Genomic DNA, 25,844 nt, shown 5'->3' with positions numbered 1-25,844 from the left:
CCAGAAAGAGGGAGTCAGCAAGAAAGAACCCATTTTCTCTTCCACCACATCACTTTCCATTACTACCTCTTCTAGATCCTGGGTTGAGGTGGAGGCAGTACATCAATAATAATAATAATAATAAAACTTTATTTCTATCCCGTCCTTCTCCCCAAAGGGACCCAGGGCGGCTAACAACATATAAAACAGATTAAAACATAATTTCACAAACAGATAAAAACACATTAAAAAACACATTAGCAGAACCCATAAAAACAGTAGTCAGATAAAAGTCAGAATAAAAGAGCATAAAACAGCAGTACTTAGAGGAATCAAGCCTGTAAAAAGCAACTAAAAGATGTATAAAAGATGTTAAAAAGGCCATGAAGTCAGAAGGCTTGATTAAACAACAAGGTCTTCAGGCCTCGCAGAAAAGTCTCCAGAGAGGGAGCCATTCTCAAGTCAAGGGGAAGGGAGTTCCACAACGTTGTTGCCACTACTGAGAAGAACATCAACAGCATGTTGCCTTCACACCAAGTCATCTGCTTCTCTGATTTCTCAACACATTCTAGGCATGTATGGAGCATCATGGCAGAAGTGACAGGGCGAGACGGGGAGGGCAGAAGAGTTGAGTAGCTAAACTTGTAGAGAAAAAGGGAGAAAGAAGATTATGTAAAGGTGAAACATATATTCAGAGGAGGAGAGGCTGGAGAGCATTAGAAATGAGGAACAACTTTGTCTCAGTGTAAACTGAGAGAAGACCAGTGCATGGAATTTAGGGAGGTGATAATAAGCAATGAAAAAAGAGACTTGAGAACCAATGGGGAGAAGAGACCTGGTAGGGAGGAAGACACACCAGATGATATCTGCTTCAAAAACAGATAACCAGGGTGTCATGGACACAGATTTGAAGTTTGGAGTAGATTGGGGACATGAGCCACACTTAGAAGGGGCCCTGGAGTACCCACCTTGCCAGAGACTCTCAAAGGAGGGGCATTTCAAGTGCCAGCACTGCTTGCATCTATTTTACCTAATGAGGTAACACTCCCCAGGACTCATCCCTGAAACTTTTGGTGGTACTGGAAGATGCCTGACAGACAAGGACAGCAGGAACTCCCACAGCCCAGTGGATGCCTGATGAAGTGAACATGGACCCTATAAGTTCCAATAGTTTTCTTTAGAGAGAGTGGAGCTATATATAAAACCCTCACCGCAGGACTAGAAAGGCTTTCAACTGGAGCAACATTCAGAACTGCTTATTTGAACTGTCTGGAATCCAACTCCTATTATTTATTCTACTGGGGCATAACTAGGGTCCTGATTCCCATCCACCCCACACCTGTGTTCCTATTGCATAGTGGAAACATGGTTAGATTTTCCTCAGATTGTATTGGTAGGCACTACTAACAATTAGCTTACCCTGTGGTTATATGCAGGCCATAGGAAATTAATGCTCTGTATTTGTTCATCTGTATTTCCCATGAGAGATAATAAGGAAGCTCCTTATGTATGTAAAGAAAGCATTTGATCTTCAGATTTTAAAATGAATCTCTTAGTTTGTGCCTGAAATGCAAATAGCTGCTCCATATGTCAAATGCTTCGCTGGATAGGGTGTTTTGGTACATAAGTGACATTTTCATTTATGGATTTAAAAAGCCTGTTTTAAAACTTTACCAATTTGGCTGAATGTCACAAAAGGGTTTGAGTATGTTAATCCACTGATAAAGATCACTAGTACATAACGAACATGATGGATCATATCAGTAGAAGAACCAATGTGGGTCCTCTTTATAAGACTCTGTGAATGAAAGGAGCATTTTGTACAGTTCTAACAACAATTCTGCTCAGACTTACTTTTTATGCTATAATCCAAATACTCCTTTGTTTGTTGACTTCAAAGATTTTGAGATCAACGTACACAGTTAGATGTGCTTTTAAGCTCAGAATCCTTTCCCACTGCTTCTGAGCAGCTTATTTATTTTAATCTATTAATATATGAGACCTCGCAAGGTGCTTCCAAATGCACTTAAAAAAAACAAAAATACCTAGCCCTGAACATATAGATTGCTCTTATATGCTCTGTAAAATGCAGAAACTGCGAAATTATCAAAAAAACAAGCTTCAGAAAGTTTACCTATTATCACTAGGGCAAACTAACATGCCTATTAATGGTATAAAAGTCATAGTTTTTCTGAAATAATACTAAACTCAGACCTTCACACAGGGATGAACATTAATGTCAGTATCAAATTCCCTTGGCTTATTTTAAGCAAAGCTTGCATTTAAAGGTTGTGGCTTCTCTTTAAAAAGTATGCTGAAATTGTGTAAGTTCAAACATTCTTTTTAAGTCATTGTTTTATTTAAGATAACCCAATAAGTTGTTGTTTATCTTCTTTATCTTTCACTGGGTCATCACCCAAAGCAGTTGCATTAGGGCCACCAGAGGGCACACAGGGCTTTGTCTTTGTGTAACAACTTTTTCATTCACCCTGTGCCATAAAAGCTTGGAAGTTACAAAAAAACCTTGAACAAACCAGTTCAGCACTTGAACAACTATCTAGCAAGTGAGACTGGATTAGAATAAGGTCTGAATAAGTGCTGAAATCAGCACTATGAAATCACAATTTTGTTACCAACTTCAAAGGGAAATGAAGTCAGGTGTTAACAAAAGCTGCTGTATTTGCATTATAGCAGAGATGGTCACAATTAATTCCAGGGAACATAAAACATAAGAAAAGCTGGGCTGGATCAGGCCAAGTCTCATCAAGTCCAGCATCCAGTTTCCTACAGTGGCCCATTGTCTCTGTCTACTTATGTATATAGGAAGCTAGTAGGAAGCCCACAAGAAAGGCATATTTCCCTCTTGCTAGTGCTCCTCTGCAACTGAAAATAGAATTTAATGGAAAATGTTGTAAGAAAGGGGCGCTCTTGATTTAGGAGGTACATGCATTCCTGAAGTCCCCCCCCCTACTTTTTATGAACTGCCCCTTTATGAATTGTTAAGAAGAAAGACTTCAGTAAAAAATACCTAAAGAGGATGAGATGAGCATCAGGAACTTTTCTAGCCATTTAAAAGTGAATAGGCTAGTCTCTAAGATTGTTTGAAGAACTCTGTTCCCAATCCTAATTAAGGCTTCTACCAGTCTGGTAGCAGATGTGATGTGCTGCTGGCATGTGCAACGAGGCTGCCAGAGGGTACATGGCTGGAGGTTGCGCATGCGGGATGACAGAGAGACCTCTGGCCAGTAGTGCTAGTAAGTGGAAGAGAGGGGGAGGAAAAGGGGAGTGTCTGAGTAGGGAGGGGGCAGGTAGGGGGCAGAATGGGGAATGGAGAGTTGGATCCCATTGGCACTAGCTTGCACCAGGATTCTACTCCCATTTCCTCTCCTCTTTTTTTCTCCCTTAGGGCCCAATTCTATGCTTGCTTGGCATTGCGTGGTACAGAACAGCATCCAAAGGTCTTCTCAGGGCAAGGGAACATTGGCATGTAGAACTCAGGTGGCCCCAATGGGTCTACATGGATCCATGCCAGCTATTTAGTTGGCGCAGAACCAAGAAGACCCATGTTGGGCTCTGAGGCTTGAGGGGGGAAGATAGGATTCGGCGGCAGCCTCTGCCGCCATTTCTCCTTCCCCAGGCCTTAACTGCCCACTAGCTTGCCCTTCTCTTGCCCAGTTTCACCCCTCCCCACCCCAAAATGCCAAGTGGTGGGGACACTTACTGCCGCACACTCCCCTCAGTGTTCTTCTAGCATGGAGACCTAATGCCAACTGGTGTTGGTCTCTCCGTCAGTGCTGCTTGTTACCCTTCTTATGGCACTTTCACAACAGCCATTTCTGGGGCAGTGCATGGGGTGCCAGCACTGCCCCGCTGTTGGATTAGCTACCCATCTCCTCAGTTCTGGGTGCAGATCCAAAGATTTCCATTGGGGCAGTGGAGGCTTGCCTTCAGTAAAGGAACAAAAGTTCCCTGACCATCAGGAGATATCTGCCACTGTCCCCCCACCGCCACCATAGGATGTACCACACATTCTGGTGGCGCTGCTGCATTGGCAAGGGGGTTTAGTTAGGACAGAACTGTAAGGCTGTAATCCTATATACATTTACCTTGGAGTAAGCCTCATTGAACTCAGTGGAACTTACTTCTAAGTAGACACAAAGCCAGTTGCACTGTAAGAAGTACATATTTGAAGACAGTTACAAGAAGGGGTTTCAGAAGTTCTAGAAAACAGAGCAAGATTTCTCATGTTGGCATTCTTTGGAATTTCTTTTAAAAATTGCCGTTTCTTTACAAAACTGAAATTACACCTGCAAACAAATAGAAAAGATTCATTTTGAGAACCTATAAAACATTCATTTGTTAATTAATGTTAAATATTTATCCAGGGAAGGTTACTATTTCTGAATCATCTTCATATTTATGCAAGTGTTCATGATCTGTAGAATACTTAGTTATCTCCTTAAGACTTGCATCATAAGATGCCTGTAAAATGCTTCTCAGTGGCTTGGCAGTTGATGATCTGAAACTGAAACTAATTAAACTGAACACAATTATGCCTTTTCATGTTTTCAGAGACAATACCAAGTTATTTTTAGTATATATGCTTAAATCATGCTGTGCAACATAACCATGGCAAACACAAATTGATCAAATAAAATGGCCAAGTAGCAAATGTATTAAAATTCGTAAGTTTTGAATTAATTCTATTTTTTGTGTGCACATTACATTTCATGGAAGCATCAGTCACTAAAAGGAAACAACAGGATTTTGTTTTTATTTGTACTGATATTCTGGTAAATATTAATTAGGCTTAAGACTGACACCTGAAAAACATAAGAACAGCCCCACTGGATCAGGCCATAGGCCCATCTAGTCCAGCTTCCTGTATCTCACAGCGGCCCACCAAATGCCCCAGGGAGATAACAAGAGACCTCATCCTGGTGCCCTCCCTTGCATCTGACATTCTGACATAGCCCATTTCTAAAATCAGGAGGTTGCACATACACTCTGGATTAGCATAATGAGAGGGAGGGGTTTTCCCTGTATTCCCACTCCATTTTTCAGAAGGAAATTGTGCCCCTCCCCGTCCCTGGTATGTTTAGACAAAAAGCAACTAAAGGGCAGCTTTCACTAGGAAAATCCATGGAGGGAATAACTGACACCATGATCCCAGTCTCAGATGCATGCTGTCACTGCTGCTGTTTGCCAAAAATGAGATACATTCATGTATTGTCAAGTTGCACCAGGTTTGAGTTGTAAAGCCAAAGCCAAGATGACCAGGGAGTCAAGGTGGTTAGCCAAGACATGGTTCTCTCATGTTCTCCCTAGTTTTTATAATAATAATAGATAATAGTCTGTGGGTGAGTGAGCTAATTTCTTCTGTATCCTCTATTTTGCCCTTATGTATTGAGAAAGGTAATTTGCCTTGACCATTCTGTTATGGGAATTGCTGATCTTCCTGAATGAGGTTGGTTATGGTGGACCAACTCTTCTGAAACACCATCTCTATGCATCTTGTGCAGTGTGCAGCCACCAGCGATCTGGTATTTCCTAGGTTGAATTTTTAGTTTAAGCAGAGTAGTGGTGAGACACTGGTAACCATCCACTGTAGCTTGCAGGGGTATCCAGTAGAATGCTAGCTTTCAGAAGAGTTTCCAGAAGATAAAACATTTGAAAATCACTGCCTTCAGGCATCCTCCCTTGAGTCTTGGTCCTAATCCTTTGATTCTTTATTATGATGGAAAATTCTGGCCAAAGATAGGAAGTGTGGCAGAATCTTCCAAACTAACCTACAGGGGTAAAATGCTTCCAAGAGGACACCTGTTCTTTCATGAGCATGAGGTGTATTGGAGGGCTTTATCAGTGATCATATATTAATGCCAAACCATAGCTCACATGCTCATATTCAATGAGTTTCATTTGAGAACAAACCATCATTTGCAGATGTATCTGAGCCACACTTCTGTCCTTGTTCAGAAATCTGAGGAGGCAAGGGAGGGCTAAGATCCTTCTTGTCATATTGCTGGTGCAAGTCCAAGGTGAGACAGGGTACAGGGAGGCTGCTGCCAGAGGGAATAGAATCTGGTATGTGCCATCACTGCCAGATCCAGATCCTGCAGCCTCCCTGCGCCCATTCCTTACCCCTCCCTGCCCACTTTCTGCCTTCCTCCATCCCCTCCCATTTTCCCCAATGTCCTACCTGCCTTGGTGGGTCCAGCACACTCCTCTGGTGGGTGCAGGAAGGCTCTGGCCTTTCCACTGGCGCTCCAGCAGCACACTACTTCACAAGCTGCTGGAATGCCTTTTGAAGCAGCTGTAAGGGAGGGAGCAGTACAAGCCTATAGGATTGGCTATAAGTGCCTCAGCTCATGAAGAAACTTGGGGGGGGGGGGATACTGGGCTTGAACTCCAATTTAGTAAGTGAAAAATTTGAAGATCATTTTATAGAGAGCTGCAAAGTGATTCATTGCTGACCACCACACTTCCCCTGAGACCTGGACATATGACTTTCCAGATGTTGAGATAAGCTGTACCATGCAACATGATGCTTTGTTAGCATTTCACTCTCCTCTCTATTCCCCATATTGTTTCATAAAGCTTGCATTACAAGCTTAGGAATGACATAAAGTGCTGTTAGATTTATTTTTTTTAAAAGGAAAAACTACCATACAGGCTAGTGTATCTTTGTTCAGATAATAATTTTAAAACATTCTCCAAAGCCAACATATCCTATTTCAAAATGAAAGTGCGAAGTAGTCTAGACAAAACTGATTGAATTACTAGGTCTTTATGCAGCTTCTGTAAAATGTTACTGTCTGTTGGAAAGGTGATAGCCCTGCAGTGAGCAGGAAATACTGCACTCACACATGCATTAATCCTAATCACTGAATAGTGTAGTCGTAAGTTCAGCTTGCTGCAGAACAGCAACCATAGTTCCCAAGCCAGGTAAAATTCTGCAATAAATGTAGCAACTGATTACACAAATTACAAACATCTTTGATGTCCCTCTCCACTCAGGAGTCCTTGCTTGGTGGGTACTGCTGGCCACTATATAGCTGTTGCCTGGCTATGCCCTGCTGCCTCCGACCCCTCTTGATAGGGGAATGGGGTTCCTTTGTCCCTCAGATGCCACTCAGTGTTGGTTGCCTTTTATTGCTGTTAGTCCTGTCACACACCCCCAATGCACGTGAGCACACACACAAACAAGGAGAGACTGGAGTGGCCCTGTGCTTGGCAGCAGGGTGAGGAAGGCCCACCAACCCAGGTATGTCAGTAGGGAGGGCAGAACAGGACCGGGGGAAGGTGGAATGGGATGGAGAGTGGGAGGCATGTTGGAGGTGGGAGGGACAACCATCGTGGGCAACTTGCTCTGGATGCTATCCCCTTTGGAAACGGCTGAAATGCCCCCTTTGTCTCCTTGAACTTGCACCAGCTATTTAGCTATTCCGAGGAGACACATTGGGAATTGGGAGGCTTATAAAGTGGTAAGGGAAAATATTTTTTCTTTCTTTTCCCAAGCCTCCCAATCACCCTTGCCCCACATTGTAGCATACAGTGCAGTTTGTTTGCTGCTGCATGCTGTGGTGGGGAAAAGGATTGGACTGGGCTTGAGGCCATTTTTCAAGGGAATGGGGAAAATGGATGAAGGGAAGAAAGTGGGGCAAAAAACCACACATCCCACATCTGAGATTTTTAAAATGAATGTTGCTAAGGAAAGACTGTGCCCCAAGATGCTCTAATCAAGACATTTTCATAAAGAAAATACCCTAAAATATCTCATTGGGCGAATAACATCCAGATATATGAGTCATTCCTCATATTATGTTCTTCCCAGTAAGTGGTATGTTAGTGGGTGGAGGATTGCTACTGTTAACTACTTTCAGTTTGGCAAATCTGTCTCACAACAAATGTGCCAGCTACAGGCATAGTACATGATTGTATGGTCCAACTTTAATAGGGAAGTCCTTTTGCCATGCTTTGTTCTTTGACCATGTAGATGAGGTTCTTTCCAGTTCAAGCCAATTGATTGAGGGTCACCCAAGACAACCTTCCTGAATGGAACCAGGGAAGTGAGCCAGTAGATTGACAGGCAGAGTGGGCAGTGCTGCTGGATCCACACAATTTCTGCCAAAAAAAACCCAGAGACACTCTGGAGCTACTTCAGCAGTGTGGTGCTGGATTAATCAGTGACTCAAAGAGATACGTAGGTTTTTTGAAACAAGCAAGGTTTTATTTTTAAAACAGTTCACTGCCATGTTATCTATTTAATAAACATTCCAAAATAAATCTTAAATTGTGTGTTTACTACATTCCAATGCAAGAACAGGTGCTTGAAAATTCACACAAACAAATGCCTATTCCTGTGTAACTGCTGTTGTAACTACCTGTTATTTATGAATGCACACAAAACAAGTGCTGAAAAATGAGTTAAGAAGGGAGGGTTGTTCAGCCTGTCAGTGACATGACGTCCTACTGTTCCTGCCCCCTTCAGTTTGTGGAAAATCATGCCTGAACAGAGAAGCTTCCATCATAACAGTCTGCCTTCCATGGAGGTACTCAGCATGCACTGAGTGTCCTCAAGAGCCTCAACCAGCATCCTTATGTCCTGGGACTTTTGTTTTGACAAGGTCCCAAGACTGGTGGTAATATGGTGCAGGGCTCACTGACTGCTGGCCTCTCCATGCTCAGTTGCGGATCTCTGTGAGTGTGTCACTCATTTCATGGATTGCCTGCAACAGCTCCCTGGAGAACTGAAGATGCTGCCGCTTCTGCCTGTTCCTCAGATGTCGCATCCTCTCCACCCCAGTCATCTGAGGTCTCTGTTGCTTGATTTCTGCAAAGGAAAGCACAGTTTGAATAGTTCAGACAGTGTCCAACATTTACTGTGAACAATTCAGAAGACCAGGAAGATATCACTGCCCACTTCCACTAACTGGCCACCCACTCACTTTCAAAGCACTGTCCACAGGGGATAGGGAGTAATTACCTTGTTCTGTTGTAATGGTTCAAACAACAGTGGGCTATCTGCATCACCTAAGTTGTCCAGTGCAGAAGGTCTTGTCTATGAGGAGGAAGCCTCTGGGACAATGGAAACCAGGCTCAAGACCGCTTCATTTTCTGTGTTCTCATTGCAGCAGCACACCTCCTTTGCTTCCCACCCCTTATTCACTCATGTGGGACACAACCACCTCATGTTCCACACAGAGCAAGTGGTCAAGGATGTCAAAGAAGTGCTTGTCCTAGAGTACCCAGATCTGCTATTTCCCTTCTTCAACTATGTAGTTCCTCCTCGGTTCCTTGGCTTTGTTCCTACATGCATCCATGTTCTTCTAGTAGCCATATCTCTGAGCTTTTCTAAAATTAGCAGAATTGCTCCACATGTCTGTAATTTTTGATGACAGCCAAATGTTGATGGCTCTCAACAACTCCTCACTCCAGGAAGGATTCCTTGGATAGCAGGGAAGCCCCTTGCGGCTGACAGAAAAAGAGAGTTGGAACTCTGGTTTCCCCCATCATTAGTTTATCCAAAAGAACCTGAGATTCAATCCAAATTCAAGCTAGGTCTACATCTGCATCGCTCTGTCCTACTTGCTACAAGCAAGGGGGAGAAAATTGGCTACCTTTCAAAGCAGAAAAAAGGAGAGGATGAGCTGTGGTAAAGGAAGCCTCCACTGGGGGCCAGGCTAGGGTGCTGTCTTGCTTCTTCTGAGGACTCAGAATTCATGGATATTAACAACCACATGAGTTTTGCAACCATATATTCACAACCCCTTTGGAAGTTTCAGAACTCATGGGGGGTTGGAGAAAGGGTGAATAAAGTACTTATCATACAGTTGTTCAATGGAAAATGTTCATCCCCATGTGAGGTTCTACATGTTTGGTCTGGGCCTTCGTCCTGCCTTAGGACCCAGTACTAGACCCAACTTTCCAGTACTGATGCATCTGCATTGCAGCCCCAAAGCAAGGGAACAAACATTTCCTTACCTTGAGAAGGCCACTGTGACTGTCCTCCCACTGCAGGAAACAGAGCACACCCCATTGGCATGGCTCCATCGGCACTGGAAAATTGGATAGGATTGAGCCCTTAGTTACCTTTTACTGGACTGAGAACACTTATTACTAATGTGGGGTCTCTTGCTGTGACAGAATTTGAAAATACCTGGTCTGGTTTCTTTTCTACTGAGTCAGTTTAGTTGAATACAAACTGGTTTTTAATTTGGCAGTTGGACAAAGTGCCGAACATTTTGGAATGCTTTTCCTTCATGCAGAGAATGCTTTCTCATTTGTCTGTCTGGTGTCCTTTGCATTATATTCAGCCTTCCTGCCTAGACTGGAAGTGGCCCTACAAACATACTGTTATAGCAGAGAGGCAGCCTGTAACTAGATAACAAGCAATCATTTGACTGAAAGGGAGATCAGAATTGACTTCGGACTGTTAGGTCATCCGCATGGTGCTGGATAGAAGATCAGTGCCCATTTGCATTCTACCAAAATATTGCCAGCCATCACAGCTTGTCTCTGGTTTAAAGGGCCTTCATATGGCAGCACAATAAGTACACATTCACAACATGCATAGTACCACCAATGTAGTCAGCACCCGGTCTGATTCCTTGGAATGTATACGTGAGCACATATGCACTAACAACAAAGAATTCTGTAGAATTCTGGCCTGTAGAATTCAATCCATTAGACCCCTAAAGTGAAACCACAAGTTTCTATTCTGAAGCATGTCTATAGGTAAACAAGAACATACAAGGGTGTTACATGTATGTCACATGTAATGCATTTTAGATTGTAACCACGTGGACCAGGCCCCCTGCCCAGTGCCACTCGTCAGTGCTGTCACCTATATCAGGGGGGGTACAGTCAATTACACACCCTCCCTCCAAAAAAGAAGCAAAACTTCTTGCTTCACTGCCCTCCATCCTTGCAAGGGATTTGAAGTTTAAAGGGACACATTCCCTTTAAATATCGTGTGAGGAAGGAGAACTTCTCTACTCCTCCCCAGCTTCTGTTCTTGTACAGGGTTTAAAATTTAAAGGGACATGTTTCCTTTAAACCTTAACTCTCATGCAAGGATGGAGCACGGGGAGGGAAGTGGATGATCTGATTCTTGCTTGCTCTTAGCAAGTGGACAGCAGATCAATATGGCTTTTGTCTGTGGCAGGCTGCAGGGAGGTGGCAGCAGAGCTGAGGTGTACACTGAATCTGCCACCCCCTTGCTTCCCTTGCCGACTGCAAGCCATGTCAGGTTGCTACATGGCTGTGCCACCCAGGAGAGGGACTGTGCTTCCTTTACTCGGGTATGCTAATCTTCATCCTTGCTTTATTCATCAAACCTGTTGATCACACCAGTGTATTTAAGTAAAATTCTGTTTCCTTTTTGGAAAGTCACATACATGTTTTTTATTCAGACACATTTTTATTATTCAGGTTTTTTTAAAGTGAAAGTTTCATCACTAACAGCTTCATTGTCAAGCAAGAGAAAGTTTTGGTGTTTTTTGTTTTTTTTTAAATTCGCTTGTTTTAATATCAAGTGAAAAAGTTTTCTTCCTTCACATTCCAACATTTTACCATTTTACCATCTGTTTTATTGTTCTTGACCAACATGGTTAAAAGCAAAGATTACTTTTATGACATGGTGACAGGAGAGTGTGACCTCTGGCACCTCGCATTTGCTCTGACCATCCAGCCATACAAACATTCATGCCTAATTCCAAGCTTTCTATACTTAGATTTGGTCAGCTGATCCCCCCCCCCCCCGCCCAGTAACAACCAAGAAAAAAATCACTTTCTGGCATTTGTCATTGGTTGCTGTTATCTCACTTCCTATTGGTTTCACTCTACCTCCTATGTAAGGCCTCAGCAGGAACCAGATGGTGTTTGTTCTTTGCAGCCCAGCTTGGTAGGTGTGCTTTGTGCTTTAGATCTGACCCAGCTTCGTATTCCCTGGCTACGACCCAGTTACTAGTTCTTTTTTCTTAGGCTGAAACATAATATCTATTGGTTTTCTGATCTGGATCTAGTCCTAGGTCTCCAGCAAACGGACTTCACTTTGTCTTTCCTGATTTCATCTGTTGTTTGTTGGGTTCATAATGTGTTTTACAATGTGTCACATAATGACTCAAGCTGTTACAGCACATGTTGGACAGAATGGGTAGAAAAGAAACATTGCCAATTCAGCTATGTCCACATAATGAGGTCAAAAAAGTGCAAACTATACTCTCAAATAATCAGATTCTCTGCTGACCTGGCCATTAAGAATATTCCAACTAATTTGCTACAGAAGCATTTTTTAACAAGCTGCTCAAGTGGATTGAAGAGCACCAAGTCAACATTAATGAGAAAGAAAAGAGCTAGAAAGCTTGTGTTAAATAATAATCTGTTTTATTTTAACTCATATGTTAAAAATAAATTTGTTTGCAGGAGTACTTACATGAAAACCTCTTATGAGGAGGTGACGCAAGGCAAGGTAGTGTAAACAGGACAGGAGCAAGGACTGAGAGCTTCTTCAACACCAAGGGTTGATGTGGAAAGCATCACAAGCATGTGCAAATGTGAGGGTGAGCATTTGCTCAGGGGGAAACAGATGCTGCTCGGTGACTAGCACTGACAGCCTGCATGGTTTCACCTGCTTCACCTGTACCTTTAATAAGCAGTTTTGATAACAAAGGGTGCCACAACTTTTCTCTTTTTTGGAAAGAAATCTGGCTTATTGGAACTTGCTACCTCTCATGGTAATGGGGAGCATGAAATAACACTGATTCTTCCTTCCTTCCTTTATTTATTTATTTAAAAATTTATACCCCTCCTTTCCTCTACTGGATGGGATGCCCAAGGCAGCTTACAATTTTAGACTTTAAACAGAAAACAAAAACAAATAAACACCACAATATAAACAACAGTAGAAAAATAAATAAAAACAAAATAAGGGCGTACAGAGGCACAGGTGGCAGACAGATGACACATCACACACTCACAAGTCTAAACAGAAATGTTTTGAGCCCTTGCCGATAAGCCATGAGGAAGGGGATAGTTCTTAATTCCCCCACTAGGGGGTTCCTTAATTGTGGCACCATTATAGAGAAGGCTCACTCCCGTGCTGCCATCCCTCTAACTTGGGATAAAGGCAGCTCTTGAAGGAGAGCTCCCTCATATGACCAAGAGATCATACTGGAATGTATGGGAGAAGGCGGTCCTTTAGATAACCTGGCCCCAAACTGTGAAGAAGCACCTTGAATTGGACCTGGAAATGAATGGCCAACCGGTGCAGTCACTGAAGCAGTGGTCCAACAGATTCAAACTGCCTAGCTCCAGTAACCACCTGGGCTGTCAAATTCTGCACTAATTGCAGCTTCTGAACCATCTTCAAGGGCCACCCCACATAGAACTCATGGGGTTTAAAGTCATCTTCCAGTGTTTACTTTTTTGAGAAACTGACACTACATGTATCTTTTGAACAGCATCTTCTGCTATAAGTACATGTGTGTTTGCTCACACACACACACACACACACACACACACACACGTTTGTACATTTTATGTTTCTTTTGCACCCTTCACCCTGCTTGTATATAGCACATATCTTACAAACTATAATGGGAGCAAGAGTTGAAGGGAATAACTGGATAAACTCTGCAGCTGTTGTTTCTGGTTGTGGCAGAAAATTGCTGTTACATTGTAAGAAGATGTTAATTTCAATCGGAGCTGTGGCTGCATTGAGAGGAGCATGAAAGGAACTCTTCATTATCTACATCAGTACTGCTGTCCCCAAGGACAAGCTCTGAATCTTCAGATCACATATGGCAAGAGTGCTGTGATAAAATATGCATCAATAAAAAAAAGTTTGTGATTTACAATAATAAAAGAGAGGAAAGTTTTTAGAGCCTGCAGTAATTATCTCAGACTTGGCAGTGCCTCTCCTCCCACCCCACCTTTTCTTTTTCTGTTCTGTAATTTGTTGGTTTTCCTCTCCCTCTCCCTCTCTCTCTGTGTGTGTGTGTGTGTGTGTGTGTGTGTGTGTGTGTGTGTTTTGTATTGATAAATACAGTGGTCCCTCCTTATCCATTGGCTTGGCATCCATGGATCTGACTATCCACGGAGGCCGAGTCTGCAGTTGGAGTGACATAGAGGAGCTCCTGAACATTATTTATTTAAGAAATTTATACATTTATGGAAGAAATGTCTTCCAGCTGCATCCAGAAGGCTTCTGAGAAGGCTGGGAGGCCACACATGACCTCTAGAGGACTGGTGCAGCCCCCAATTAACAACTACAGTGCTGCACAGGCCCCCCCCCCAGATTCTATTATCAATGGAATTCGGGTACCTATGGGGGCAGTCCTGGAACAGATCTCCCACAGATACTGAGGGCCGACTATATACGTATTGTATATACAGGTGTTGCTTAAGGGAGTAGGAATAACATTGTTATCCCTGCCAAGTGGGCAAAGAGACACTTTTTCAAGTGATGCTAGAGGGGTCCTGCCTCGGAGCACACCTGAGGTGGCAGCAGTACTTCACTGACATTTCAGAAGTTTGGGGGTGGCGTAATGACATGGTAGTATCACTGCATCAGCGCTAATTGCTTCTGGACTGCCACCATTTGGAGCCAACCAGAGCACAGGACTGGCGGAATGGCCCTTCCAGCATGAAGCAACACAGAGCTCCATTTGGCGACAATGCAGTAAGAGCTGGAGACTCAGGTATGGCACAAGGTGTCATCCACTAGGAGTGTCATGCCCAGGGAGGCTCACAGCAGTCACCCCACCCTAGTGCAGAGGTATCCAGGGTGTGGCAAGACAGGGCATTTGCCCTGGGCACCACTTAAAGGAGCACAGACTTACTATGGGAGTGAGCAGTAGCAGTAGTGCGCTCCCATCAGCCATACTCCAAGTGTTTCCTGGCCTCTCCATGGGGGGTGTGCACTTGTTGCCTGATGTTGGGCCCACCCATCCTCTCAAGTGTCCATTTGGTTCCAAAATGAAGCGATTCTTACCTTCCTCTGGGTGGCATCTGTGCTGCTGGGCTCAGCACTGACTGGCGCTGGACTCGTGCCAGTGCTTCCTTTTCACAGGGTACTGTAAACATGCTTTACGGCACGTTTACGACACAGTGGAGCTGGAGGTCCTTAGGATTGGATCCTCAGCTGGCCTGTGCTAATTAACTGCAGTCATTAATCATAGCACAAGGGTAAGCTGGTTGTTAATGGCTTCATCTGGAAGGTTATTCTGCACTTTCACTGCATACTTTTACTTGAAGGAATGAAGTTCTACGCTATTACATATATTAACTCCACATTTGGGGTAGTGAGATAGGTTGATGACGTGATAATGATCTAGCCAAAAGTAAATATTTTGGAGTTCCACTGATTCCAGCAGAAGATATTTCAACACTTGTTCTGATCTTTCTCATTGAAATCAACAGCACTTCAAAGTGCTTAATTAGATGGTATCCTTGTATTTTTAATTATTCATTTGTAGGGTTGGGTGGATTTGAAGTTGTAACTGAAAGAAAAAGTAAATGTGAGAATTTCATTTGTGCTTCTTAAAAGAAGGGTAAGATGTGATAATTTGGGTTCCTTTCGATTGTCACATCTTGCTTACGTAATGCAATGGGCATTTTGAAACTGAAAGAGACCTGAATGCTATTTTTAATGCCCTTGCTCTTTGTAAGATGATACTAATGTCTCTATTTATTTTGCTGAGTGTTCAGGCTCCAATTCTAATGCTTATGACAAAGTGGGAAGAAATAGAGATTTACTTGGGTGGTGAAAAGCTAAGACAAACCCCGAGACAAAGGCTGCAATCCTAACCACACTTTCCTGAGAGTAAGCCCCATTGAACAAAATAGGACTTATTTCTGAGTAGACCTTGTTAGGTCTACTGTTCGGGCACAATTCTGTTAGGATTGTGCCCAAAGTAATAACTACTAATTCACCCATAGCCATGGGGGGGGGAGAGAACCCCTCTCTGCAAAGTCAGCTTTTCCTACAAAGTGCATATCATATTAGACTACATGTGAGAGCCAAAGGCATAAAAATCAGTCTTTCACTCTTGCAGGCCCTTGTCATAGAGCATATTTAATTCAACATCAAAATATTGTGTTCCAAAACAGAGAATAAGCCAAAGTGAGTTTAATAAAATGAACAGTTTGCCACAACAGAGTGCTTAACCTGCACTCTAGTAGCAAATTAATTTATCTTTATGATGACCCTAAGCCATATAGCTTCAATAACCACAAATACTAACCGCTGTAATGGCTGTCCACTTTCTGCCATCATTTTTCAAAATAATCCAGAAATATGACTCTGTTTTCAGTTCCATCTCGATAATTTAATGTTTCTGCTTGAATTTCTCTGTTGTGATTATGTGGCTTGTAAAACAAGCATTCCTTGGCCTCAGATTCCTTGGGGAGAGGTTCAAGCCAAAACATACATATGGCCCTTGAAATCCATGTCAGATGGCAATCCGTGTCTCCTTCTAATCAACTGGAAGCAGGTTTTCCTAACACAAATGACCAAATTCTCATTTTATTTCTATCAATGACACCGAGTTGATGGTTTCACAATATGCTTTTGGTTTTATATGATTTCATGTTTGGGTTTGTGTATTATTTTTTGCAGCTCAGGGAAAATGCTTCTTTTATTATTGAAGTCTTCTGTGAACAATATACACCTCTTACTTCTGTATCTTTAGTCTTAGCATCACATAAAAATAAAATTGCATCACTAACCATTTATGTTGTCAAAATTGATATGCAGAAGTGTCAGCAAATCTTTAAAACCCAGCTACAGACACTGACCTTAGTTTGTCTTTCCTTGTTTCATCTACTCCTTGGATTCAAGATAATATATTTTGTAACATGTCGCAGAGACAAGTTCCTTTCTCCACTGAGACTGAAATGGATTATACCTGAATTATGTAAACGCTGAGAGGCTTTGTGGACATTTTCTCAGGAAAATCAAAATAAAGAACAGAAGGCTCTGAAACGGATATAAATGCTTGATATTTGAATCCCTGTCTTGAATAAGTTTAGCTTCAAGATGATCCTATGGCAAGACTGGCCTGGAGGTTCTTAAAGCAGCATTTTTAATAAGGGATGCGGATGGGATAATCTCTAAAGCTGCAAATATCAAGCGTCTTAGAGATAAAGAATGTATTCCAAGAACCATAAAGCTACTGCTGACAGTGGCAGTTGCATGTTTAGTTATTCTCCCTCCACATGTGATACAATTCGATGGTGTATTTCCCTGCCTGTATTACAGACCATTGGCTGCCACAGCCAATGTCATTATGACATAAAGCATCATGATATTATGGCCATTGGATGGATGTCAGTCCAGATCCAGTTCTGGGGTGGCAATATATATACTCACTCTCCCCCTTTCCTCCCCTCCAAGCTCAGTCTCTGAAACATATACTCTCTCCCTCCCCTCCGGAAACAGGTGCCAGTGAGGTCTGGCTACACCACTTGGTTCACTGTCTGCCATGGTGTCAAGGTACAGGGGCCTGACTGGAAGGAGTAGGTCTGCAGCCTCGCCATGCAGCAACTGGGTTCACACTGCAGGCAGACTATAGGCTTCCCTTGGGGTCTGCATGATGTGTTCACCTATGGGACAGCTACCTGTGGGGAACATATGTCCTATGTAATCTCAGAAAGAAAAGTTACTTCTCGTAGCACCGAAACTGTAGAACTGCAACAAATAATGTAGTACTAAGAGGCTCCACACCTTTGAAAAGTATGGAAGAACAATGAAGACAAATGAATAAGAGAAAAGTTTAGGAAATTTAGGGCCCAGTCCTATCCAACTTTCCAGCACCGGTGTAACCGCAATGCAGCCCCGAAGTAAGGGGACATATGTTCCTATATCTTGAGGACTTTGTGACTGCCTCCCCACCACAGGATGCAGTGCACACCCCACTGGCACAGCTACACCAGCACTGGAATATTGGATAGGATTGGGCCCTTAGGCATTTCAGATATGAAACCTTTACTTGGTCTTACTTTGTCAAATAGTCATCACAAACTTCGAATCCTGATCTAGTTAATACACCTTTTCTTTCCAATATGAGTACTCTCACAAAATGAGAATGACGGCTTAATGTGAATTGCTGAAAGAAATGTTTATAAATTTCATTCAGCCTTGCTTGAAGCATGCCAGGAGTATTCCCACCCCCTCCCCCCGCTGCTGAGAACATCCTAGTGGAAGCTAATAAAGATATTTTATTGAGTAAAAAGAAGTCAGTAGTTTACACAGTGAAGGGCATGTCTTTCTACTCTATCATGTCCTTCATAAAATGTTCTCTTACAGACATTCTAGCAGCCTTATAACTTGTAATGGATTCGGTGGATTGTTCTATTTTACAACAATTGACAATATCGGCAAAAGACAGATAGAATGCTTTTTCCTGGAATGGGAGGAGCGTAAAAGACTTGGATTACTTTATGGAAAAGAACATAGATAAATAGTGAAATATTGTCAAGCCATTTTATCTTGCTGGTTAGAAACATGTCAGCCTTTAAATGTTATACTTCAAACATTTTACACCTAAGATTTCTGTGAGGGTCCTAATACAACAGCTGTTATTTACGGTGCTTTTACTATAAGGCACCAGGACCCAGTTAATATGATTATTAGCATGATAGCACTGAGAGTTTATGGGTGAGAAGCTGCTGTTTTCACATAAGCAAGAAATATTGTGATAGCAGTCGGTCATTCAAACAGTGATGCAATTTGGCCTTTTTTTGTTCTTCACTATTCTGACTACATCTTCGCTATTCTGACTACACCTAACTCTGTGACATTAATGTGAAGTGCAGCACAATACAATGTACCACAATATGTAGCACAATACTACATAGCACAATACTATGTACCACAATGTTTTCAGTGGAGCTTACTCTAAGGAAAGTGCATATAGAATAATACAGTGTTTCCCAGTGTTTGTGGATTCCTCCCCCCCCTCCCCGCGCGCTACCAGAAACACTCCTTTTTCCCTTAAAGGGGGATGGTAGGGATGGTGATGATGGTAGCGATGTCACTTCCAGAATTGTGCCGCCACTGAGAAAAAGGGGTTTTCACATACCTCTGGGGCTGTGTGTGTGTGGGGGGGGGGTTGGTTTGTGCCCCCTCTGCAGGCCTTCCCACACTTCAGAATAGCTTCCTGAAGTGATCGCAACCCACTTCCGGTTTTTGTCGCAAAATTGAAGTGGGTCACAATAGTTTCAGGGAGACATTCTGAAGTGTGGGGATGTCCGGAGAGTGGGCTGCAGGCCCCCCACACCCTCCCAAGGACCATAGCAACCCCCAGATACATGAAAAACCCTTTTTATCAGCAGCAGTGCAATCCTGGAAGTGCTGTCGTTACTGACTTGCCACTTCCTTCACATTCCTTGCACACACTTAGTAATTCTCTTATCTTTGCATAAAGGTTGGGAACCACTGGAATAGCAGCTTCTGTATCTCTTGTATAGGTGGCTAGACTTTACCTAGATATCACAAAGTTTATTTCCTAAGGGGTGCTGGAATCACCTACTTATATTCAATAAAAGGTTTCGCAGAGCCAGATCTCAGAGCTGGATATCCACCAACTTCAGATCCCCCTTCCAGAATTGTATCTTAGATTTTTAATGTGAATGCTATGGTTGATAAGGTAGTTTGCTTCACCAAAAGTTTGCATTGCCCCCAATCTTTGCATATACAGTAAAGTTTGGGGGACAAAGAATTTCAAGAGGAGTTTCAATAACATAAGCAAAATGTGGGGGGGGGGGGAGATGTTCCTCACAATCCTACCAGAAGTATTCTTACCCTTATGATGTAATAAACTGTAGCAGAATACTGGTGGGTTTATCACACGCAAATGCAAGAATAATCAATTCCTAATTTTTAAGTGCTAACAACGTGAGTTTGCTTTGAGATAAAAGGTTCATTTGGGATTTATGTCAAATAATTTCCATGTGAGAGGTGAGTCAGAATAATAAGAGGGCCTTGTGATATTTAATTTGGGGGAAATAACTCCATACTTCTCATTCTAAACAGTGATGTGAACCCTGGAGAATTCTCCTGTTATATTTGGTTGGGGATATTCACCTCAGAAGATAAAAGTGTTTGGCAAAAATTAGTTCAGGTATAACAAAAACACAACCTAAAGTGCAGCTGAACTTTTTGCATGAATCCTTTTTTAAAAAGTGAGCAAATTCAGCATACTTCAGTTAAAATTGACCCTAGGCAACTCTTAATATATGCAGAAAAACTTCTGAGACAAACTTCAGGAACGAATCTACCCCTCCAGGATCACTTGTGCCAAAGAGTTGCTACATATTTTAAGTTTGCTCACTACAGGCAAGTTGTCACTTCTTGAAATTCTTCTTCCTCTGTTGTGGAAATTCCCTGGTCATTCCTCCTAAACAGAAAAACTTCTTCAAAAAGACTTTGCATGTGAAGGCTAAGGGTGCATTCAGAATGCACAGCTCCCATGATAAATTGGCTTTAGTACTCAATTGCTACGAATGTAGTCCTTAATAGTTTCAGGAAAGTATCTCAACTCTTTGAAACAGGAGCAACACTCAAACTAAGAGCAGGTTCTTAAGCACCAAGAGCTAACCTATGGGCTGATCAAAACCCATATTTATTACAGGAGCCACTAAAAAAGTAGAAAGTACCAGACTGGCATAATGGATAGTATATAACACCATCAGTTCAGACTGCCCTTAGGTATGTATCAACCAATTTAGGATTGCCACCATGTTTTTTTCTGGTGGGGCTCTAATTCCAGGTGGCAATGGTGGCAATGGTGGCAATCCTACTCGCATCAACTGTGTATGTTCAAACGGGATCACTGCCACTATTCTATACTAGATGCTGACTGTCCTAACTAGATGTGCTGCCTGCTGCCCCAATAGTGATTTCTCTACCAGCTGGGGTGGGAGGTTGGAGAAGCTGCATTTATACTCACTTCTTAGTCACTCAGGTATTTGTTCCTATGAAAGGGGCAGCAGGATTCTGGAGTGCTGATAGAGTTTCAGACAATTACCCCTTATAGTTACCACAAGTAGACTCTATGGTTGTCTTGAACCCTTATGCAATTGGAATGAATGCACTTTCTTCCGATTTTTTGCCTATTTTCATATATTTTTGAACATGTTTTACTCCCCGGGAGCACCTGTGCAGGTTCAGCAGCCAAAAAGCTGCTGGGGCATCCATTGCAAACAGCCTTTGTTTGGAAACTCTATTATTCCCCAAACGTGTATTGTTTCTGGATTCAGCTTTCCTTCCTGTCTGGAATAGCGAACCCCTCCCCCCCCAGGACTGGAATGTGCTTAGTGATTGGACAACCAAACCTGTCCATTTAGGTCAAGAGTTTGGAATGGAGAGACCAGGTGGGTTCCACTCCTCCAACCATTAACTTGGGGCCCAATCCTATCTAGTTTTCCAGTGGTGATGCAGCCATGCCAATGGGGCATGCACTGCAACCTGTAGTGATGGGGGCAGTCACAGAGGCCTTCTTAAGGTAAAGAAATGTTTGTTCCCTTACTCAGGGCCGCATCGTAGTTGGATAGGATTAGACCCTTGTTGACATCATCAAAGCAAAGTTATATATTTTACAGCCCACAGGAAGTGTGCATTGTTCTCTGCCTGAGTGACCCATTTCTTGGTAGCTCAGAATAAAGCACCTACTTGCTCTGGAGATTCCATGAGCAATGTAAGTAGCTTAAGCTAGCTAGATTGCAATCAAGAACTTTTTGTTGCTTTGTCTGCCTCTCGCCAGCATGCAAACCTCCCCACATTAAAACACGAATGTGATAAGAACATAAGAACAGCCCCACTGGATCAGGCCATAGGCCCATCTAGTCCAGCTTCCTGTATCTCACAGCAGCCCCACCAAATGCCCCTGGGAGCACACCTGACAACAAGAGACCTGCATTCTGGTGCCCTCCCTTGCATCTGACACAGCCCATTTCTAAAATCAGGAGATTGCACATACACATCATGGCTTGTAACCTTTACTGGATTTTTCCTCCAGAAATTTGTCCAATCCCCTTTTAAAGGCATCTAGGCCAGATGCCGTCGCCACATCCTGTGGCAAGGAGTTCCACAGACCAACCACACGCTGAGTAAAGAAATATTTTCTTTTGTCTGTCCTAACTCTCCCAACACTCAATTTTAGTGGATATCCCCTGGTTCTGGTATTATGTGAGAGTGTAAAGAACATCTCTCTACCCACTTTATCCTTCCCATGCATAATTTTGTATGTCTCAATCATGTCCCCACTCAGGTGTCTCTTTTCTAGGCTGAAGAGGCCCAAACGCTGTAGCCTTTCCTCATAAGGAAGGTGCCCCAGCCCCGTAATCATCTTAGTCGCTCTCTTTTGCACCTTTTCCATTTCCACTATGTCTTTTTTGAGATGCGGCGACCAGAACTGGACACAATACTCCAGGTGTGGCCTTACCATAGATTTGTACAATGGCATTATAATATCAGCCGTTTTGTTCTCAATACCTTTCCTAATGATCCCAAGCATAGAATTGTCCTTCTTTACTGCCACCGCACATTGGGTCGACACTTTCATCGACTTGTCCACCACCACCCCAAGATCTCTCTCCTGATCTGTCACAGACAGCTCAGAACCCATTAGCCTATATGTGAAGTTTTGATTTTTTTTGCCCCAGTATGCATGACTTTACACTTACTTACATTGAAATGCATCTGCCCATTCTGCCAGTTTGGAGAGATCCTTCTGGAGCTCCTCACAATCACTTCTGGTCTTCACTACTCGGAAAAGTTTGGTGTCGTCTGCAAACTTAGCCACCTCACTGCTCAACCCTGTCTCCAGGTCATTTAGAAAGAGGTTGAAGAGCACCAGTCCTAGGACAGATCTTTGGGGCACACTCCTTTTCACCTCTCTACATTGTGAAAATTGCCCATTGACACCCACTCTGTTTCCTGGCCTTCAACCAGGTCTCAATCCAGGAGAGGACCTGCACTCTAATTCCCTGACTGTGGAGTTTTTTCAGTAGCCTTTGGTGAGGGACCTTGTCGAACGCCTTCTGAAAGTCCAGATATATAATGTCCACGGGTTCTCCCACATCCACATGCCTGTTGACCTTTTCAAAGAATTCTATAAGGTTCGTGAGGCAAGACTTACCCTTACAGAAGCCATGCTGATTCTCCCTCAGCAAGGCCTGTTCGTCTATGTGTTTTGAGATTCGATCTTTGATGAGGCATTCCACCATCTTACCCGGTATAGATGTTAGGCTGACTGGCCTATAGTTTCCCGGGTCCCCCCCTCTTTCCCTTTTTAAAGATAGGCATTTGCTATCCTCCAATCCTCTGGCACTGTGGCCGTTTTGAGGGACAAGTTGTATATTTTAGTCAAGAGATCAGCAATTTCATTCTTCAATTCCTTAATAACTCTTGGATGAATGCCATCAGGGCCTGGTGACTTATTGATCTTTAATTTATCAATGAGGTCTGAAACATCTTCTCTTTTAACCTTTATCTGACTTAATTCCTTGGTCAGGAGGGGCCGTTCGGGCAGCAGTATCTGCCCGAGGTCTTCTGCCATGAAGACAGGTGCAAAGAACTCATTCAATTTCTCTGCCATCTCTAAGTCTCCTTTTATCTCCCCTTTCCCTCCCTCACCATCCAGAGGGCCAACCACTTCTCTGGCAGGTTTCCTGCTTCTAACATATTTGAAGAAGCTTTTATTATCCCCCTTAATGTTGCTGGCCATGTGTTCCTCACAGTCTCGCTTGGCCTCCCGTATCACTTTCTTACATTTATTTTTGAATAATACCCTCATGTTCTATATTATTCAGTGTGTAACAGCAACTGTTACCCTGCACATGCCTGATCTCATCTGATCTCTGAAGCTAAGCATGGTCAGGCCTGGTTAGTACTTGTATGGGAGATCACCTGGGAATACCTGGTGCTGTAGTCTTATACCATAGTCTTTCGAGACTGAAGGTTGCCAACCACAATTTCATGCAGAATACAATGAAACAAACTGTGTTGAAATACCTCTATTCTATCAAAAGTTACAGCCAAAAACCCTTAAAAGGAAAACACAACTGCCTTATGTAACAAAAAGTGGGTTACACTGGGATTACCACTGGGAATAAGTAGCTTGTTGCAAGCATTTCAGAAAACCAAATGTATTCTTCATAAATGTATGTGTGTTTTTCCTTTCTTCTATATTACAACAAAACTGCTTTTGTATGTACGTATGATAGACCACAAGCCCGCTGCATTCGTTTCCTGTTTTGTTTTGGGTTATGATCTCTAATGTTCACTACATATGTGAAACCTATTATATGTAAGTTCAAAAACGAAAATGTTCACTGTCTGCACTTCTTCTCTGGCCATTATTATTATTAATTTCATATCATGACTAATACTGAAAATGGGGAGGGTGTCAAAAATGTATGGACCCTGGGCACCACATGAACTTCCTATACTACTGGTAGAAACAGGAGATACACAGTAGTCATGCTCTAACCTGAGATTTCAGTTGAAAGCAATGTAAGCTGCCTGAACCCTAGGAGTTTATAAGAAGACTTTGCAATGTCACATTTAGGCAGCTCTCTTTGATATACTGTGCTTCATTCTGTGTCTTCTGACTTCCATCTTATTAATCATTAGCTTCAGGGTTTTGCTTTCAGCTTGGTTTTTTTCTCATATTTCTTGTAGCTATAGGCATGGGATTATTAATACTTTCCAGTTCCTGTTTTGGTGTTCTTCGCCTTCTTTCCTATAACTGAAGAATTAGGCATTTCTTCTACCTTTTTATATTTTAGATGTTGCATTTCTCTTTTCCTTTGAGATTTGACCTAATATTTAAGGTCTTCAGCTTCATGGATGTTTCAAATTTCTCCATTAGAAACATCCAGTTTTTTCTCTTCTGATTTTACTATTATTGCAACAGGCCACTCTTGCCTCCTTTGACTTGTCCCCTCTGGTTGAACTGGATAGCTGTTTGGTCCCCTAATTAGGGTATGTGTTTTTTTAGTATAAGACTAAGGCCCAAATCCTGTCCAAGTTTCCATTACTGGCATAGCTGTGCCAAAGGAGCTTGTGCTGCATCCTGCAGTTGGATGGCAGTAATGGAGGCTTCCTTAAGTTAAGGGAATGTTTGTTCTCTTACCTCAGAGCTGCATTGCCTTTACGTCGTTGCTGGCAAGTTGGTTAGGATTGCACCCATAGTGTATTCTGCATTTAGCAAAGATGAATGTCAGAGAACAAGTTGACAGATTTGAGCAAGGAGAAAAATTGGGTGTCTTAAAAGTAATCACAGAAGAGAAACATCTGAAAGGTTTAAACCCAAACTTTAATATATTGTCCTTCTGTGGTTCACATAACCAGTTTTAACTATTAAGAACATAAGAACATAAGAACAGCCCCACTGGATCAGGCCATAGGCCCATCTAGTCCAGCTTCCTGTATCTCACAGCAGCCCACCAAATGCCCCAGGGAGCACACCAGATAACAAGAGACCTCATCCTGGTGCCCTCCCTTGCATCTGGCATTCTGACATAACCCATTTCTAAAATCAGGAGGTTGCGCATACACATCATGGCTTGTACCCCATAATGGATTTTTCCTCCAGAAACTTGTCCAATCCCCTTTTAAAGGCGTCTAGGCTAGACGCCAGCACCACATCCTGTGGCAAGGAGTTCCACAGACCGACCACGCGCTGAGTAAAGAAAATTTTCTTTTGTCTGTCCTAACTCTCCCAACACTCAATTTTAGTGGATATCCCCTGGTTCTGGTATTATGTGAGAGTGTAAAGAGCATCTCCCTATCCACTCTGTCCATCCCCTGCATAATTTTGTATGTCTCAATCATGTCCCCCCTCAAGCGCCTCTTT

At 42.7% G+C, this 25,844-nt stretch overlaps 1 pseudogene; it reads left to right on the top strand.

Annotated features, from left to right (window-relative positions):
- Positions 1-23,798: 23,798 nt before the first annotated feature.
- LOC136650030 (5S ribosomal RNA) lies at positions 23,799-23,918 on the top strand (annotated as a pseudogene).
- Positions 23,919-25,844: the final 1,926 nt, after the last annotated feature.

The sequence above is a fragment of the Tiliqua scincoides genome, chromosome 4 (genome assembly GCF_035046505.1).
Source record: "Tiliqua scincoides isolate rTilSci1 chromosome 4, rTilSci1.hap2, whole genome shotgun sequence".
Lineage (NCBI taxonomy): Eukaryota > Metazoa > Chordata > Lepidosauria > Squamata > Scincidae > Tiliqua > Tiliqua scincoides.
The sequence above is the reverse complement of the archived record's forward strand: the minus strand, read 5'-3'. Positions and strand labels throughout refer to the sequence as shown.